Raw genomic sequence first — 13,697 nt, forward strand, 5'->3', positions numbered from 1 at the left:
TCTTGGGGACCCTGAAGGGAATTCAATGGCCTACTTGAGTTAAAAAGAGGTGACACAGTAGATATCCTTTCAGATGGGACAACAAATAGGTATGGGAAGTGGAAGAAAAGCTATGTAAGAATATACAAATACTTCCAGATAAATATTAGAAGCCTAAAAAAATAAAATGCTTAGAGAATGCTTAGATTGTGGACCCTTTGGTACTATTTTAAATATCTTTGTTTCTTCACAGTGAGTAGCACCATGCCTTACATATAGTAAATGTCCAGTAAATATTAATTTGAATAAATGACAGAAAGTAAAAATTTTAACATAGTTGCAATCTCAGAGAGAGAGGCCCTGTAGACAGTATATTGTAATACCAATTCACAGACTGTGAACAAATAATAGAAGTGAGCAAAAGGCAGAGTACATTGTGTATGCAAGGGAACAGCATAAACAATTGTAGCTTTAAAGTCTTACTAGGTGAGAGAAGCATCATGAACTATCTATGGAAGCATACTCATCCTGAATTAATTAAAAAGCAATAAGATGTTATTCTGTAAACCAGCTGGTAACAGGAAGGAGACCAGACCATAAAATATACCTGGTAAGTAATGTGGGAAACTGTAGAATTGGGTAAGGTAATAATAATGAGGAACTTCAATCATTCCACTGCAGACTGGAAGAATACCTCATGAAGAGGAATTGCTGAGGTAGAGTTTCTGAATAAGCCATGATTTCTTCTTAAAATGACATGACAAGAATGAAGAACTGCAAGAAAGGAAATAGTTTAAGCTTGGTCTTTGGAGCAAAATCATCAAATCATTTAAACAAATCTAATACATTGGAAGGATTTTTAGGATATGTGTTAAAAATATATTACAATTTACTTTAAGGGTTTGTGATCTTAGATTCAAGCCAGTAATGAAGCTGATAGAAGCTGTTTTTCACATCCAAAAAATGATCAATTAATTGTAGAAAGTATGTACATGTGTAGCACTTCACAAAAGAGAAGAAAATTTACTAAACTGGCCAGGCTGGGAAAAAACTAAGCCAAATTGACAAAACATATGTAAATAGTCCAATGTACATAAAAATAATGATAAGTTCTACCAGTTATTTAGCATCTATATGCCAAACACTATACTATGAACTTTACAAACATCTCTTTTAATTTGATCCTTATTCTAATTCTATGAGATAAATATTGTCTCCCTTTTACAGATGAGGAAATTTGAGGTTCAGAAACACTTAAGAAATTCACCCAAAATCACTAGGTGGCAAATCCAATCTTCAAATCTAAGGCTGTCTAATTTCTAAGATCATATTCTTTTACACTGCCCTATTACTAACTACTACAGGATTAAATAGGAATTGAAATAGCTAAAGGGGGTGGGGGGAGTCAATTCTTCTGAAATAATGAATATATATATATATGTGTATTAGTTTGCCAGGGCTGCCATAACAAAATACCACAAATTGAGTAGCTTAAACAACAGAAACTTTTTGTTTAAACCTTACAGTTTTGGAGGTTAGAAGTCAAAGATCAATGTGTCAGCAGGTTCCTTCTGAGGCCTCTCTCAACAGCTTGCAGATGACCACCTTCTTTCCCTCAGGTCTCCCATGATCTTTTCTCCATGAGCCCACAATCCTGTGTCTCTCCGTGTATCCAAATTTCCTAGTCTTATAAGGATACAAATCAGTTGGATTAGGACCCATCCTAACAGCCTCATTTTACCTCCAAAGATGGTCACATTTGAAGTAGTGAGGGTTAGAGCTTCAACACATGAATTTTGGAGGGACACAATTTAGCCTATAACAATATGAGTACCAAATCTAATATTCTTTGAGGGGAGCATCTACTATGAGCTGGATCTGCATAAAAAATTTTACATTTAGTTTCTCATTTAATCTGCATAAAAATCATATATGGTAGCTTTTGAAAACTCCATTTTATAGGTGAGAAAACTGAAGCCAAGAAAGCTTAAGTAATAAGCCCAATACAATACATCTAGTAGGTTTTGAAACAGGAATCTGGACTCACATAAATTGTATACTATGAGCCTGGAAGACATTTTGTCAAATGAAATGAGCCAGTCACAGAAAGATAAATACTGCATGTTTTTACTCATATGTGGCAGCTAAATTAGTTGCTCTCATAGGAGTAGAGAACAGAATAGCAGTAACTAGAGGCTGGAAAAAGTAGTGGTGGAGAAGGGGATAGGGAAACCTCAGTTAATGAACGCAAAATTACAGCTAAATAGGAGGAATAAATTCTAGTATTCTATAGCACTGCAGGGTGACTATAGTTAACAGTAATTTGTTCTATATTTTCATATAGCTAGAAGAGAGGATTTTGAATGTTCCCAACACAAAGAAATAATAAATGTTTGAGGTGATGTATATTCTAATTACCCTGATTTAATCATTATACATTGTACACAGATATCAAAATATCACACCGTACCCCACAGATATGTACAGTTATCACATGTCAAATACATTTAAACTTATTTAAATAAATAAGTTAGTAAATAAAATTTTAAAATAAAAACAAAATCTTATCCTAAAGCTCTTTCCTCATGCTGTTAGTTTTCTTTCGAGAAACCAAAGAAATTCTATTGTGTAGTTGTTTGATATTAGAAAACTTAATTATGACAAAATTCAAGTATTAGGGTAAAACAAATGGAACAGAAAAAATGGAAAATATCTGATCAGGAGTTTATATACTAGAACTAAAAAGACATTTGGAAGTTGTGAGGCAGTGAGTACTAGGAGCAGTAGACTTTGGGGATGGCAAGCTAAAGGCAGGTTCTTATCTCACAAGAAATTTCACTGTAATTTGAAATGTATTAACAGGGTTACAGGGCAGTACCCCACCAAAATAGAAGAACATCAGTTATTCAATAACTAATTAGACATAGCAAGGCAGTACTAATTTGTTCAGAAAGGCTGTAGTCTGAGTGAATATCAAAACAGCTGGAAGGAGATTTGGGTGGCAGGCAGGGTGATGATGTAAGACTTACCATAAGGTCAGGCTGGCAATTGTTTATATCAGCAAGCGCAAACATTTCCAATCCGCTTTCTGTGAAGTACTGGGTCTGGAGCAACCTAATTTATCACCCGCTTCTGACTCCTCAATCAAGTTATATCACCATCCTTATTATTTGCCAGTCTAGGAGTTAGAATTTTATTAAGAGAACAGGGCTGATAAAACAGGTTTCAACTATATCCTTTCTGGTAAATTTTTCAAGAGAATTAGGAATTCTTTCCTTCCTAAATCTTCATCTGACTTTTTTTCTGACACTATTATACATACTTCAGGAGGGGTACTGGTTGATAGTTGTCAGCTTTCTATCATATAGCAGGGAATAGCAACCAGCATTAAAATCCCTTATTCAGCCTAGTCCAAGCCCACAAACGGGGAACCACAGGGTTAATTGAATAATGTCATAGCTCTCATGGGTTTCAGATAAACAGGTAGGGGTCATTAGGACAGAACCAAAACATACAAAGTATGGCTCAGCACACAATCAATAACAGAAATGCAAACAGAACTCATGCCTTCTAGGGCAAAACTCAAATATTTGCTATTAAACATGAAATTAAAATAAGCTCCTTGTCCATATTCTAAAATAGATTTTCACGTATCCATCCATCAAACCATGTTTGATGTGGTGAGAGAAGGGGATTTAGTGGTGGGACAGGCCTAAGTTTACTAGCTGTGGCACTAAAGAGTGCTTTAAGCCTCTAAGCTTCAATTTCCCCTTTTATAGAGGCACAAATGTAGGCTATTATAAGAAACAAATGAGGTTATGTATGTAAAAGTGATTTGTAGAATGCAAACTACTAACAAATATATTGTTATTATTTTCATTATTCTTTTACTTCAGTGAAATAGTTTATAGGAATTGCCTTTAGATTTGAATTTACTTTCCCATTAATATTAGTATAAAAGTCTCTTTCAACTATGGATTGACTGTAGCTGGAACTGAAGAAGAGAAGTGGTGTTTGGACTAGATGACCTTTAAGGTTCTTTCCAATCCAAAATTTTGTCTTTTAGTCTCTTTAATCAGAGACTAAATTCTGATTTATTTAGTCAAGGTTCACCATACTCTCCCTAAACACTGCAAACCCTATTGAAAAGGTAATTAAGTGTACCCCGGTAGGTATTAGCCAACAGAGATGAACTGTAGCCTATGGTGGGCAAAAAACACAAGGGTTCTTGAAAGTGTCTTTCTACCAATTAGAGATTCCTGAAGATCACATTTTTTTTTTTAGTATTTCTATTTGTATGTGTGTACATATATATCTGACTATAAAAGTAAGGTGTGATTATTATAGAAAATCTAGCCATTTATCTCTAGTCTTTTCCAGGACATTTTTAAACAAATTGGAAGTGTTCAGCATATACTATTTTGCTTTCCTTTTTTTTTTTCTTTTTAACTGGACATTTTGTTGTGTGAGTGTTGAGAAATGCTATTAATTTTGTAGGTTGATCATATAGCTGGAAAATGTGCTGAAGTGTTATTCCTTAAGTTAGACTATTGATTTTGTCAGTTTTCCTAGATTATCATCCTGTATTAGTCCATTTTCTGTTGCTTATAAAAGAATACTTGAAACTGGATAATTTATAAGAAAAATGAAATTTATTTCTTACAGTTTTAGAGGCTGGGAAGTCTAAGGTCCAGTGGGCACATCTGGCAAGGGCCTTCTTCCTGATGGGGCTTCTGCGGAGTCTCAAGGAACATCCCATGGTGAGGACTGAGCAAGAGCAATTTTATGTGGTCACTTGCTTCCCTTTAAAGCCCCCAGTCTACTCCCTGATAACCCATTAAACCATTGATCCAAGAATGAATTAATCCATTCATGAGGGCTAGTCCTCATGATCCAATCCCCTCTTAAAGGCCCCACCTTTCAAGTAGCATATTGGGGATTAAATTCCAACATGAGATTTGGAAGGGACAAACATTCAAACTGTAGCTTGTCCCATCTTCAAAAATCTGTTTTCTCTATTCCTATACCAGTTCTTATACCTCTTACTACTTCTGGACTCTTGTACTATATTAAAGTTAATGATGATGGTGATTTCCCCTCACCAAATTTTGACCAAAAAATCCCCTTTAAAAAAACCCAAAGCTAAAGACTGGAAATATGATGTAAGTTTATAACCTTCTCTCACTAAAAGTGGATGACCCCTAAAACTAATGTCCCCCTTTTAAAAATTCCAAGATAGTTTTGGGAAGAAGGAATTTTGGAGTCTCACTGGTCATCTAAGGGATGAGAAAGGTCTTTCCCCAGGGAGAGTTGTGGGGCTGATTGTGTAGTACTGAGCTATACTTGGAAAAAAACTCTAGTTTTTACAATATTTCCATGGAAATCAAAGTGATACCATGATATTTGCATTAAAAATCAGAAAAAGGAAAGAAGAGAGTCATATGCAAGAGGTAAGAAGATCTTTCTAAATTGTCTGGTATTTACTAGGCTTTGATCAGAGAAATCGAAAGCCTACCATACTGGACGTGTTCTGAAATTCCAGGCTGTCTCTTCGACTATAGGCTGCAAAGTTTTGTCTTGCCATACTGGACCAGTTTTGGCTTGTCCTACTGGACCAGGTTTGCCAAGGAGATAGATCTACAGCTGGACCAACAGAAGCACTGAGAGAGGAACCCTGTCCTTGTAGCTGGGGCCTTATGGGTGAGAGATACTGATATAGACAGTGGAAGGAAGAGCTGCATACCTCGTCCTTATCAAGAAAACTGTACAGTTCTATGATTTGGGCTATGTCATAGGCATCAGAGTACAAAGCAGGAACTGAGGCCACTAGCCTCTCCAACTGAGGATCTTGCATTTGAAAATCACTTGTGGAACTCCCAGTGAAGATAGAGTCCCAGGCCTGACTGGAAGGGCCTAAGGTCTGAGGGGGGGGAGGGAGCTATAAAAATCCAAAACCACAGGAAAAAGAGAATAAGGATTGGTGGATGTGCTCAGTGAGATGGGCATATTCTTCCTGGCTGAAAGGAATTGTTTTGGTTATTTTAGTGATTGCTGCTGTTGCTGCTGCTGCTTCCTCAATTTGAATCTCCTGTTCCTGAACCAAACCTTCACTGTTGAGTTCAATAGGTTGATTCAAAGCTAGTTTCTTCTGGAGATTTTTATCTGGGAACATGGTCTGGCTAAACAGAGCCTCCAACTCTTCATACTGTTTGTGGGTGAATGTGGCACATTCTTGATGCGTCTTCCATATTGAGGAATTGGCTTGATCCGGTGGCATCAAGTGCATGCTGGATTCACCCATGTTGATTAAAGTGTGAGGAGTCACGAGGGGCATTCTGTTCATCAGGGGTATGGGACTAGCTGGATCCTGTGGTATCAAGTTCATGCTGGAATCATTCATGTTGGTAAAAGCATCTGGCTGGTGATTCTCTGGGGCCATTCTGTTCATCTGGGTTTCTGAAATCTGGGATGGAAGGCCTGTCGTGAATCCCCATAGAGTGCCCATTTCCAGTCTTGCTTGACATGTCTCCCTCTGGAAATGCAGTTTCTTTAGTTCCAGGACTGCACCAATTTTAAGTAGGGATATGTATTTGTTTTCATGATGGCAATAACTAATTTAATGATGTCATTTCTTAATTAATTTTCATAATGGCTAACAAAGGGAAAGGATGTTAGAATTTTGTAAATGCTTATATTAATTATTAGCTCTGCTAAAATTGCCACACTAGAGTTTTAGAGAATAAACCAGGATACCAGCATGACTTTGCTTTACCATAAGCAAAACAGAGTCATGAGGGTAAGAGAAGAGGGAGTAAATTCTCGCCTGCCCAATTAGAGAAGCTAAGACAAGAACCCTTTAAGTCGGTCCTCTCTGGCCACACAGGAAAAGCTTTCTGTTCCAATCAGCTGCTTGGCAACCTTGGACTGACAAAACATTATTGTTCTCTTAACCTTTGCTGAACTGAAGAGCTTTACAAGTATTTTTTCAGTAACAATTGGAGTGATTTATGGGTTTTTCTCCCTCTAGCTCTCCTCAGTTAGAAAAACAAATTTCGTTTCTCGCCTCTTTCTTTCCTCCTCATTATTCCCAGTTCTCCACTGTCTTTAGCCATAACCTTCTTTATTTAATGCAAATATTACTTTGTTTTCCAGTTTTTCAAGTGTGTCTGTGTCTAATGTGCCTTAATTATGGAGACCAAATATATTGAATTTTCTGGGATAGTTCCCATTTAAAATATTCTGCACCATTGTTTTCTTAAACTATCAAAAAACCATTCAGTTTCTCAACAAATACCATTGTTTTCCATGACGTTGATTTCAAATTTGAGTGGCAAAACCTATGGAAGAGAGGATATATAATAGTGTATTTTCTAAGAGCAGGAACTCTGGTTTCAGACAGACCTGAGACTGCCGTTTGTGATGTTGGGCAAATTACTAAACTTCTCTGTGTTTCTATTTTTTTACTACAAAAGATATAAAAAATTACCCACCTCATAGGATTGCTGTGAAGATTAAGTGAGAGAATTTATGCTGGCACTCAACACACTGCCTGGCACATAGGAAGCACTCCATAGATGTTCGCTACTATTACTTTTTAGCACAAAAATTCTCATATGAATATCGGTCATCGTAAAAGAATTGTAAGAAAAAAAAGCTAATTTTACCACCCAAAATAAAATAAATTAACATGAAAACTACTAAAATGCTGTTTATTATGATTTGGACCTGAGGTAGTAGGTAGCTGGCTATTTATAGGTTAATAATTACCTAATCATTTAGAAAGGAAATTTTCATTGAAACTATATGCTTGGCTGGGTTCAGTTGGGGAGTCCCAGAAAGGTAAATCTTAGAAAATATGCAATTGGCCTAGTCATATTATCTGTTGAATAAATACTGTGGCCATAAGTCATATCTTCATGAGAAATTGCTAGCAAAATGGGACAAAAGAAAATGTATCTATAGCTCAAACTTGGTTAAATATTTTTAAAGATTTTCAACATGCAAATGTTTTTCTTCCAAACAGAAAGAAAATTGTAAACTTAGCCTCTCTCTGCTCAAACTCGAGGACTGAGGAGAGTTGTTGTTTGCTTGTTTGCTTGCTTTTTATTTTGTTTTGTTTTGTTTTGTTTTGTTTTTCTCATTAACAACTTTTGGAGATTGGAATAACCATTGGCACCATTGGTAGTCTAAAATTTTTCCTGATAATCCATATGAAGCATTCAGAGACTTGCCAAGAAATTCTGAGAAAAAAATGGAAAGAATAAACAATTATTAAACAAGCTGAGTTCTTCAAACAAGCATGAGGAGAATAATATGCCATCATTTCAACAGCAGATGAAAATGACAATGCAAATATTGTATTAACTAATATACATCTTGGCTTTATTTTCTATTTCTCTTCCTGTAATTGAATACTTTTTAATTAAGGTTATTCATTATATGAATTAGATATGACAAATTTTATACCACTGTAAGACCTTTTATGTACATTTGTTTACAAATAAGGAAAAATAAACCTTTTGTAAGAATAGTGCTCTGATTTATAAATTTAAAAATATGGTTATCAAAGTTGTAATTCACCAACTCTTACAGAGATTTCCATAGTCCAGGAAAGGAAGAAAGCTGAAGGAATCAAGGGTAGTAGCTACAGAAACCTGTGTTCGACAGGGTGTGGGAAGCAAAGGCAATAATGAGAAAGGAGCCTTACACCCCTTATGCATAGCAGGCTTAATGAATGCCTTAGCCTTTGATAGAATGGGATTAGAAAAGAGGAAAAATACCAAGAATACACATAAGGGTCAGTTTCATGATTTGTAGATGGTTTACAAAAATCAATTTTTGTCTGTTTTGTTTATGGTTGTACCCCCGGCACTTACAATAGTATCAGGCAATAGTAGATATTTAATCAATATTTTCTGAACAAATGAGTGGTAGTACATGATATGTATGGTTTATGCTAGAATTTCAGGCCTGAATTTGAAGATGTAATTAAGCCACACATTGGATAAAATGCTTCATTAATTCAGCAAAACATGTGTTGAGTGCCAATTTTGCACTGGTTGCAACGCTAGATGTTATAGATGAAAAGAAAAGAAAAAAAAAGGAAAGGAAAGGAAAAGAGTAATATTAACTTGAAGAGCTAATAATAATTGAGTATGGGAGCGACAGACATGCAAGCAACTAATTATAAACCATTGTTATGAGAATAATGATGTAAATGGTATAAGAAGAGCTCTGTCATTGTATTGAAGGAATAACCAATTATTCCTTCCAGGTGCCCCAGCGAAGAAGAGGTGAGTGAATTGATTGGCTTTAGCTCTTAAACCTTTTTCTATACTTAGCGTCCTCCAGGCCGCTCTACATTGATTTCCCTCCTACTTGTCTGAGGCCTCTTTCACTTCCTTCACTGGGTCATCTTCCTTTTCTCAACCCCTAAAGATTTAAGGAGCAAATGAAATATGACAAAGAATTGGTAATTATCATAAATTACTGTATCAAGAAATTTGGTAGTCAAAGAAAACAGGAAAGCTGAGAAAATGAAAAAGTGAAAATGTAAGGACTGAAGCGGATAGGAGTAAAGGGGAGAGATTTTATAATATTTTGGGGCAGAGAGGTAGAATTGGAGAACAAACTAGTGAAGATTCAAAAATAAAATAAGATAACCGATGAAACAAGGTCATAGTTTGCAACAATTCTTTCATAACATTTCTCTACTTCTCCCAACCCTTTAATTGCTCTCCTCTCCCACTGCAACTCCAGCTGATGACTTTGCCCTGAATAGAGAAAATGGAAGCCACTCAGTGAGAACGTCCTCATTCTATCCTACCAACAGCCCCTAACTCCCACTTGTTCCTCTCAAATCTTCTGGACAATACTATACTAGCATTGGCACTCATCCTTTCCTTCTCTAATTACCCCTCTGCACCCCAACTCTTTGACAGTTGAAGGGGGATTTCTCCTCCTGTCCCAGGCCTTGAGCTCTGCATCTATCCCTCCAGGTTTCTCAGGAACCTCACCCATTTAGTTAACTCCTTCTCTTTCTTGTATCTGCAACCTTTTCCTTTCTGCTCCTTTCCTCAGCACTTAAACATGCTATAATATTGCCCCTATTTTAACAAAACAAAACAAACAAAAACAAACAACTTATCTTGACTCCCATATCTCCTTTCAGCTACCACTCTGTCTCTACTTTCCTTTACAGCCAAGTGTTCCAAAGTTGTTAAACTTACTCATTTCCCTTTCAATATCCAATCCCTACTACTCTAGTTTCCATTCTCACCACTACAATGCTACTACTCTTGCTAAGGTTACCAATGTCCAACAAGTTTAAACCCAATGGACACTTTTCAATTTCCTTCATATTTGATTTCTCAAAGGCGCTCAACACAATTGACTCATCCTCTTTTTCAAATTCCCCCTTCCCTTGGCTCTCTCCTAGTTGTCCTGCTTCTCTAGCCACTCCTCTCTGGATCTCCTCCTGTCCACAAAAAGAGTTGGACTGCCTCAAGGCTTCATTCTAGATCTTCTTTCTTCACATTCCACATTCTAAATCCTAGGTTGTATGATCTGTCTAGCCCCATGGCTTTAAATACCACCTATATGCTGATTATCCACAAATTGATAACTCTAGCCCAGATCTCTTTTCTGAGCTACAGATTCACATAGTCAACTTTCCTACTCAATATTTCCATTTGGATATCTTTCAGAAATCTAAAAAACATGTCCCAAACTAAACTATTCTTGTTTCCCATTTCAGTAAGTAGTATTTCAATCAGCTAGATTGCTCATATCAGAAACACAACAATTATTCTTGATCCCTTCTTCTCTCTCATTTGGTGACAGCCAATCTATGATCAAACTCCTGTGTTCTGTCAATTCTACATTTCATACTGCATTTTAGATATTGTTGAACATTGGAGAAAAGAGCATATTTACTCTCTGGATCTCATGATTAGGCCACTAAAAAAAGGAATATTTATAGATTGGAGCTAAGAAAGGAGATTAATACATCATATAATATTTAGAAATAAATGATGGCTTTGGAAATGTTATCTTCCTATCCTACTAATAGCCCCTAACTCCTACTTGTTCATACCTTTACCCATTTACTCTCCCAGTTCTGTCAAACCTCATATATGTTTTTGTTTATCAATATGACAATTAAGATAAGTTGAAATTTCAGAAGGAGAGAACAGAACTGTGGTTACTAGAGGCAGGAAAAGGGGAGGGAGAGGGGGCACAATGAGAAATTGGTTAATGGACGCACAATTGCTAGTTAGAAAAAATAAGTTCTAATGATGTATAGTCAAGCTAGGCATCTATAATTGACATTAACTTACTGTATGTTATCAAATGTCTAGAAAGGAGATTGAATGTCCTCAACATAAAGAAATGATTATGTCTTGTAATGATTAATATGCTAATTATCCTAATTTGATCATCACACATAGTACACAGATGTTGATATTCAACTCTGTACCCCACAAATATGTATAATCAATTATGTTTCAATAAAAAAAATGACAATTAAGAATCCCTAGAAGACTCTCATCTTCTCTACATACAAAATCATGATCATCTACCCTGATTTTCTAAGCTGTGGTTGAATTTTAGAACAAAAATATCCCTGAGAAAAAGTTCTACACAGTTATAAGTTAGCATTATATATTTTTTCATCTTACAATAGGGATAGTGAAAGTATTGGTAAAGGAAAGATTTTCTTTATTTTTGCCACGCCAGATAGCATTTTTTATTGAGCAGGAAGGAAGAATTAGAAGATTCCTGCCTAGTAGTGTTATAATGAGGCTTTATTTAGGTTTGGTAAGAATAATTAACAATATCCTCAGTTTATTATTTTTTAAATCATTTAAGCTTTTAAAAATTCCTGGATTAAGATGAAAATTAAATGCTTTAGAGTTTTCATGGTGTTTTGATTTTCAGATAAAAATTAACAGAACAGAAGCTGAGTATTCTTTTCACTTTGGCTTGTAGATTTTTTTAATATGATAAAAAAGTAAGCTTGCTTCCTGGGGTGTAAGGAGAGCTTCTAGCTGTAAGAGTCCAATCAATCGAGCAGAGCATTTATGGGCAGGAGTTGTGAAAACTGCCAGCTTGACCTTGAAAAAAAGAAAAATAATTGAGTCTGGTGGCAATGGGCATTTATTTCCCATGTGCTGCAGTCTCTCTCACACTTTTAATTTGGTTTAAATTTCTGTCCCCTACCACCTACTCACACACATTCATGTGCACTATTAACATCATAATATATATTAAGAGCCCTCAAAGCTCGTTAAGAAGCTTCTTCTAGCAGGCTAATAACATCACTTTGACTCAATGATGCTGTGCATAATGTAATCTAATAAAACTGTGTCATATGCATTAAAAAGGACTCAGAATGAAAGAATAGTTCACCTACCCAAAGAGGCAGCAATTAGGAATACGGCTATACTAGCAAATTATCCTGTTTTATATAGCTCAGTGAAATTTGTGTCCTTGTATATACTTTTTCGATTCTGTATATGTGCATTATGGTGGGTAGACACAAAATGATAGAATCTCAAGGTTGGGAAAGATATAAAAGGCCATCTACTCCAAACAATTGTATAATTTTTAAATTATCTCAACAGCATTTGTTCTAAGTGACCATCCACCACATACCTAAAACGTTATCCCCATACCTGTCCTCCCTCACTTATTTCCAGCAATGGAAAGAAGGAATAAAAGAAGAAAAAAAGAGGAGAGATTTTTAACCTTGGACGCACAATGGAACACCTTTGGGAGACTTAAAAAATATCTGTGTTGAGGCTACAGCCCAGATCAACTAAATCAGAATCTATAGGGGTAGAACCCAGAAATCAGAATTTTTTAAGCTTCCCAAGTGATTCTAAACACAGACAAGATTGAGAACCACTTCTCTAGAGGCAACACTCCCAAAATGATAAAGTTGTTTTTATAGAAAGTCAAAATCTGTCACTCTGAAACTTTGACCTATAGGTCCTAAAAGAAGTTTTCTTGGAATTCTTAGCTGAAGCTCAAGGGATAACCTCCTTCTCCTTGCCAGGTCAAAAATTAAATAATAGATTATTTTTAAAAGCATAGGTAAAAGGGTTAGAACTATAAGTTACAGACATCACATATAACTCCCATTTGTTTTTCAGCCCTTGGAGGAAAGACCCCTTTCCTTAAACTTTTACACATCTAAGCAGAAAAGAAGCCCCTGTCTTAAGAGGATCAGACAGAAAAAGTTTCATCTAGAGTCTGGTTCTTCAGACATGATCCAGTCACTGTTTCTCTACCCATGAAATGCCTGCCCATCTCTTTCTCATGTGAGATATGATAATATCCAAATGAATTTTTTGGAGATTAGGACACTGAATGATGGGTTTCTTCTAAACTTTAGTAGGGATATCACGTGGAAACAATCCTGCAGAAATCCTCAGGACATAAAGCAGTATATTTAAGACTGTTAAACATCTCAAGATATTGTTTCCTTCCTCTTTTGTTTTATATATATATATATATATATATATATATATATATATATATATATATATATATATATATATATATATATATATATATATATATTTAAATCTTGAGAACTAAATGACCCAAGACTTGCAGTATCATGTTCTTCTAGTGGCTGATTATCAAGTCCATCCATTCCCAGAAGAAGGCATTTCACACTTCTAATGTCTTAACTAAACCAGGACAGACAG

At 35.7% G+C, this 13,697-nt stretch overlaps 1 pseudogene; it reads right to left on the reverse strand.

The window, feature by feature from the left end:
- Nucleotides 1-5,473: 5,473 nt before the first annotated feature.
- LOC134387361 (arginine-fifty homeobox-like) lies at nt 5,474-6,484 on the reverse strand (annotated as a pseudogene).
- Nucleotides 6,485-13,697: the final 7,213 nt, after the last annotated feature.

Source organism: Cynocephalus volans, chromosome 1 (genome assembly GCF_027409185.1).
Source record: "Cynocephalus volans isolate mCynVol1 chromosome 1, mCynVol1.pri, whole genome shotgun sequence".
In the NCBI taxonomy this organism is placed as follows: Eukaryota; Metazoa; Chordata; class Mammalia; order Dermoptera; family Cynocephalidae; genus Cynocephalus; species Cynocephalus volans.